The following is an 8,074-nucleotide window of genomic DNA, read 5'->3' on the forward strand; positions in this document are numbered from 1 at the left end:
GTTAAAGCGAGAATCGGAGAAGCCCCAGAAGAATCGCCACTATGTGTACCAAGTGAAGAAGGTTACACGCTTGTTGAATAAAAAAACGGAAGACTTTATTGCCCGTGAAACATCCGTACGTACTACGTATCGTCGGATCTTTGAAAGTCAGAAACCTCAAAAGACCAATATTATAAGTCGTCTTGATTATACCAACACATCTACGATGTTATTACCGTCTGGTATCATAGTAATCATATTATTATATTATTGCATTACTTATATTTTCAACGTTAAAGGTTCTAAATTACACACCGCTACCGCCGGAACTTCTTTTAAAGTATACACTTCACAGTCGTAAACACTTCAAACCGGTTGCTTAATATGATTCCCACAATAAAATGCAATGGTGTGTTTATTATAATACTTTCTAGTTAAAATCATATAATTTTTTAACCGCATGTAAATTTAATTTAAAAGTTAATCAGTAAGAAAATTCTAGTATTTTTATACAGTTATACACACGATTATACATATCATAATTATGTTTGGCAGTCATAGAAACATTTATTTTTAACACAACGTATTAAAAATGTAAATATATATAAATCAAATGCTCTTTCAAAATCCATAACGAGAAAATTTTACAAATTAAAAAAAAATTTTACTGAAAAGTATTACTCGCTATTTTTTTAATGCAGTACAATTTTATAATTTATCGATTAACCTTCATATAACTGCATCTAATAGTTATATTTAATAATTTATTAAAAAAGTAGTAAAATGTCATTAATTATAGTAAACTACACCTTCAACTTAATTATAATGCAGTATGTTGCAAGAAAACATCTACTTTATTCACGGTTTGTATAATGACTATTATTACAGTTGCAATGAACTCATTTATACCAAATGATACTCGTTAACCATGTTTACAACTTTATATTCTTAATACTCGAGCATTAGGAAGTTAGCAAAAAATATATTAATATGATTACTAACACAGAAGATGTTAATTTATACTAAATTGTAACCGTTGACAGCGGATAACGTCCGATTGTATAGAAAAGACATTTTGAGTCGACACATTTATTTTTGAATACATTAAAACGCCAAAAGAAAATTATAAATATGTCAACTTGATATATTACTGGTTCATAGCATTTTTTTTTTTTAACGTTTATCTGAAAAATGAAAAATATATTGACATTTGGTGAGAAAATAGATTAATAATGGTAAATGGATGTGAAAAGTTTTTCGACCGATACATTTAACGAACATTATTTCTATTCAATACCTGAAATAACACGAATTTATTCATTGTTTGTTCATCACTGACCATCAGTACTATGTTTTATACTTGTAACATATCGCATGCCAACTATTCAATCGTTATCAACACAGCTAGTCTTTATGTTATTCTGGGCAAGAGGGTAGACAAATGTGGGGTAGCTGAACCAAAGGGGAATGTATAGAATAGCCAACGAAAAACGATCCTCATAGACGGTTATTGAGCCCTATAAAACTACATTGTGATGGGTCAATGCTGATACTACAGAAGCGGTCGAGAGAGAAAAATAAATGAGCACGGGTCACAAACATTTTCATTCATTAATGCCGGGAACAGATGTTAAATAGAACGTAAGGGGAAAATGTCGAGAAAAAATACCTTTGACGTCGCCGAAAGATATTTGATCAAAATCATGGTCAAGAACCCAAAGACGGCATAATGACCTTTGATTTGAATCGCTGAACTTTGTAGGTATAACCGATTGAAATCATAAGAGTTATTTCTATACAATGATGGAGCAAATTGGATGTGGGTACACAATAACATAATAACGTCACATATTAAATAATACGTCAAGATCCAAACAAGAGATAGAAAAATGCCATAAAGGGTTTTTTTTCCAAAAGTCGACTCTAATCAACCATGTTCTGCGAACAAAATGATTTTGAAGTCAAATCCAATTTATTTAAGAGACGAAAAAAGTTACTTTACACAATAATAGTTGAAGTGATACTATTATCTTTATTATACATTTATTTTTTCATTTAAATCATCATAATTATCTTAAGTTAGCCTGAAATATTGATAAATTAAAATTATTTTTGTGTATGTACATTTTATTCAAACTATGAAATATTCATTGTACTCTCCAAATGTTTACAATTAATAAAAATGCACTCGTGTAAATTCCTTTATACTCATACAAAGTTATCACAGCTATTTGTTTATTTGTAAAAGATCATGTAATGTCAAGTTCATGGAAAACAATTGCCTATAATACTGTGAACAACTAAATAATCAAAATTTTCCTGAAATTGATTTCCCAATCTATTCATATTTGTTTTCTTGGTCTTATCAATGACCTCTAAAATGCATCTACTACTGCCATATCTTCTTCAACTTTAATGCATTCTGTTCATCTACAAACTTAAATAAGTTATAATATTTGTGGTGACATAATTTACACTCAATTAAGATATACACTTCGTATCCACTATCTAATTTTATGGTAAAAAGTATACTCCAGAAGTACATTTTAATGATAAATACTAAACGTGCAACTTTAAAAATAAAATAATAGTAGAAAAAAAGAAAATCCACTTGTCCAATGTCGTAACTATTCGCTGTCAAATGTCAACACTATGCCGTCTATGTTGACGTCACTAAAATTGATCATCAAATTTTGGATTTTTTTCCGTGTCAAACCCGTTTGATCACTTCTGTATTGTGCGTCTGAATACATAAAATATTCCTAGCTCTACGTTTTCTTTTTATTTTTTTCTAACTTGTATATTCAATTATTGTTGATATTCAATAGGTTCATTGTCACGGCTTTGTACATGAACGACAATTTCAATCTGATAAGTGTACGTAGCTTTTCAACTAATAAGCTTACAATAACAATACATTTAATAACTGTTATTACAATAATCATTGTAAAACTTCTGACCGATAGATAACTAATGTGACAGTTACGTCGGAGATAAGATATGAATGTGAACTTAATGTGTCAATAATTAACTCATTAAACGACCTGAGAAAAGAAAGGCTGGTGGTGTTCAAGTTAAAAAAAAATGCTACTTTGCAAAATAACTTTCAAAATAATATTACGTTTGCTATCAAACGTCGATGTTTACCGTTTGAAGTTCTCGGGATTGTCTAGATCACTCCGCATTATTACCTTAATAGTTTTTTTTCTTATCAACGAATCCAATGATTAATGTTTTCGTGAATTTCTGTAATAAGTTAACACTACGCGTGTTAATGTCGGTGGCCTACATAAGGCAATAATTTTATCTCGATTGGCCTATTTCTACTGAATCGCCGGACGTATACATTGTGATGACGAAGCGCTGTTTTGGTCGGATTATATTTTTTAATCTACAATTAGTAACCAACTCTCTATTTTTCTAAGTCGCTTCTACAATTGCATTATTGTTATTATTTGTTGTTTTTTTTTTTTATCGTGTGATAGTGTTATAATATTATTATTTTATGCATACGTGGGCGACCCTCTAACTAAGCGCTGATCAAACGGCACGCTGCCGATAACGCGTTTACTATTTTACTACGAGAAAACCAAACAAGCGCTGCGCAATAACGCCGTATAATAAGCGGCGTAGGCGGAACTCTACGATCTTTATTACAGTCGTCCCTCGTTATTACTGTTATACAAACACACTCGCACATATATTATAAATACTGTGTAATACATTGTCCTGGAAAATAGATAACGTCTTTAAATCCGGACGCTAAATCATAAAATCTATGGTTAATTTATTGCGAAATAAGAAAATACATTAATGTCGCGCTCAAAATGGCTATTCGACACAAGGGCAAAGTTATTAGCTATTGTATGCAAGTGAAAAGTACATCTTAGTATTGTGGTCTGAGTATAATGACTATAAAATCTTTATTAATTGACTATTGTATAATTTAGAAGATTAAATAATACAAATAATTGTACTTTCAGCTATCAATTATAGCCTTGACTTACATTTATCTATGTAACTGTACTAATGTTTTATGAGAAGTTGTGAAAATGCATCTCACGAAATTTCAAGATCAAATTAATCACATTTGCTGAGTAAAATATTCGATATTATGGGTGTTAGATTTTTGTTTATAAAATAGAGAATTTTGTTACGGGGTTTAAAAATTACTTTTGATAATAAATTGGTAGCTTTACTAACGAGTATTAAATACTAGAAAAACATTTTAATATTTTCAATTTTAAGTAATATTCAAAAGTTATAAATGATTTTGTGATTTAGTATTATATATTATTCTGAAATCTCATTCCCAAAAGCTCATCATTAAGAACCTCTAAAATGAATAATAGTAATTATATTTTATTTGACTGTTTAATATGTTTATACAATAAAACCATGTTTGTAAAAATAATTCATTTATCTGTGTGCATTTTATTACTGCAATTTTAACTATAAAACTTTATTTTAATTTAATGATGCATGTTTAATTAAATCATTAAATTTATGTGTTGTGATGTTTTATTATAGTTTGTTGTGCTTAATATATTATAATTATATGATTTACATATTAATCATTTTTTTATCAAGCTTTTATATAAGTGGATTAAAGTATCGTATTTACTTACATTTTTAATAGCTTGTTTGTAAATAACAAATTTGAAAAATCAATCTTTAATATCATTATCATCCTCTTTGCGAAACTTAAATAGTATTATTTTTGCTATGATGTGTTCTTTTTTGGGTTTTCGTGAACACCAATGTTTAGTACCTGCTTGATCGATTTTGCTTAATCATACATCAGAAGATTGTAACCCAACCCGTCCTCGAAAAAGTGATAAATTTTAAAATCATCCAATTTCAATTTTTTTTTTTTAGTTTAAAATTGCTATAATTTTTAAAATAATATATGATTTAATACGATTTTTTTTTTTAAATACTTAAAAAAACTTTAAAGTTTAAAAAACTTTGTTTTATTATTTTTTTTTTTGCAGATTTTTTTTGGAAATCAAACTGTTTATTTATCTAAAAGGAGAGTTAAAATAAACATTTTTATATAAAACATTTTCAAATTAACTTTTGAAAATTGTCCGGAAGCTTGACACGTTTAAATATAAATTAAATTTAGCTTATATAATATAAGGTGATTCTTTTAACAATATCCACTTAAATTGTTATAATACAATAATTTCTTTTGTTTTGTTATTGTTATTTACACATACAGAGTCCTCAATAAATAAGGAGACCGATCAATTATCATAAACAAAGAGGACAATAGAAACCCGTCTCCTTACTTACATTAATATATCTTCATTTATCTGTTATAAAATATTTTTTAATTTCATCCTTTTGTATTATAGAGGTATAAACTTTATTTTTTTAAATGATATCATACATATTTAACTAGCTAATAAAATAGAAAATGATCCAATTAAAAAAATGACTGGTCGATAACAACTTTTGGACCAATAATTTGGAAGATATTCATAATTTTGCACTTAGACATAATAAGAAGAGTGGCTAAAAAAATTACATTTAATAAAAATAGCAATATTCTCGCTTCACCTCTAGTCTATATTTTAAAATGTTAATAACTTCCAAAGTATTAGGTCATAAGTTAATATTGACCAGTCATATTCTTAATTAAATCATTTTCTAATTTAAAGCTAGTTAAATATGTATGAAACTCCAATTAGATATAAGGGATAGACTTAAAATATTTTAAAAATGATAAATAGAGTTTTGCATAAAAAACTTATTATTTTTAGTTAAATTAAATAGCTAGCCTTATAACAATCATCTTGTATGTTTCGTGTAGAAAAATAAATTTGTCCTCAGAACATATCTTCTTTATGTAAATGAATTTCAATTAAATAAAAGTACAATTTTTGTGCAAAAATTGTGAATTTCAAAAAAGTTATTTATGTTATTTTACATAAAAATTTAAGGCGATCTTTAGTAATTATTATTTTTTAATAAGAGTATCAAGTGAGTAGATTGTAGATCAATCCTCATCCTTTAATTTTTTTGTATTCGTATTGAAGCGTTTTATAATGATTGTAATTACTAACAGAATCTATGCTGATGTCCCAATGCCACCTCGTAACTGTGCTGGTTTTTATTTTATAAAAACATCACTACAAAAAATTAATATGATCGGCGAATACATTTTCAAGTGGTGTATCTAAATTTAAATTAAAGCCCTTAATTTATTATACAGTTGGTATTTTTCCGTATTCGCAACAATTTATTACATGCCAATCGTGTAATTATCTGTAAGTGCTTACACATAATAGTATCTTAAGTATACAAATTCTAATTTTATTAAACTTTTGTGCGTATGAAACTTTTAGAAAGTTCAGGTTGTATAGTAAAAAACTTTTTCCTTTTTGTTGAGAACAATGTATGTGCACGTCAAAGAAATTGAATTAATTTAATATAGCTTTTATATATAACGCTTTTAAAATTTTGTTTTGCTGCGAGACTTATCAAATGGTACTCAAAAATAATTTAATGCAATTCAAAAACTCATTAATTTATTTCAACGAACAAATGGCGAGAACATTTTTAAATGTCTCGTTTAAAAATTTAAAACATTTCAGTTTATAAATTTTAGATATAACCAAGTATATGTTTTTGTGTATTTTTTGTATTACCTTACCGCCTAATTTGTTTAAAGATTATTTAAAACTAATTCACCATAATGACTTAGTCGTAAGGTATTGACAGTATGCATATCTCAGACAATAAATATTTTTTTAATTGCAGTATGAGCATAATGCAAAAATTGTCTGTACCCCTTGGGATATGCGTGTGAAATATAATAAAATTTTGAAAATGTCGGCTCTAAAATAAAAAATCACGTGATCTTGTAATAAGTCATAGTCTTTTGTTGCTGGTAATAATGATTATGAGAAAACTTGTATTCATTTTTTTCGATTCAACGAAGCAATGTGAAGCATCTTCCATAAATTTAAAAGCGCAATTTAGGAATAATACATTTTCAATAAAACTTTTTTTGACATCATTTTTTAATGAACCGCGATCGGCTATGATATAAAAATATGTATATATATATAAATACTACATATTTCTCTCTAAATATAGAATGTTTCAATTTGTGTAATGTAATAATGAACGAAATAACGCCATGTCACCAGAATTGACAATATAATAAATTTAAACTTTTTTATTTTTTCCATTAAAGACGTAATGTCTTATTTGAAAAGTTATACGGGTTCTTGAACTCAATTTTTGCTTATTCAAGGGCATTTACAGCGATTGATCTTTGTAGGCATTCAGACCGTTCTTGGAAGGAAGCTTTTAATTAACCTTAATTTTTTATTCACGTTAATTTAATTCAATAGAAATAAAACCATAAAAGACATCAGAATGTAAAGGATTACTCAGAAAATTATTTCGTGAAGTTTCTCATTTATACTAACAATTCTAATAAAATATAAATTAAAATGACAGATCTTCAATCACAAAATTAACTTCAAGTTAATTGAAAGATAAACTAAAAAAACTTTTTTGATATATTTTTACTAAAAGCAATGATGATAGATAAATTTTTTTTTCTTCTCAAATACTGTACACTCATTTATTAACTAGTATAACTATTTTAAAACATAACATTTTACCTATATTTATGTAATAAAATAATAAGAAATGTGTCGTTACATAGTATTCTTGCTTAATGTCATTTGAACGAATTGTACACTACTATCAGTTAACTAATAATCAATGGTGTAGTGAAAGATATACACGAGTTTACAGTGTATTCCCATTTCTCGATTTTTTTGTTAATTTCAAATGTTGGTGCAATATCATTGTCATCATCAATTATAAAGAATATTAAATTATTTAATCCCTATTTTAGCAAATATTGACATTACACCCATACTTACAACCGATAGCATCAATCCGAAAATAATCTGCACGACATTATCTGCAGTGTGATTTATTAAAAATACTATTTTCCAATCAATGATTTTTCCATAAAAATGTACAGTTTTAAATTGTAGACTTTAGAGGCAACTTAGAAATTAAAATGGGACTTTATTGTTATTATTTTACTAGAAAACTGGAGAAT

This window comes from Daktulosphaira vitifoliae, unplaced genomic scaffold (assembly GCF_025091365.1).
Source record: "Daktulosphaira vitifoliae isolate Bord-2020 unplaced genomic scaffold, ASM2509136v1 Scaffold_4, whole genome shotgun sequence".
NCBI lineage: Eukaryota > Metazoa > Arthropoda > Insecta > Hemiptera > Phylloxeridae > Daktulosphaira > Daktulosphaira vitifoliae.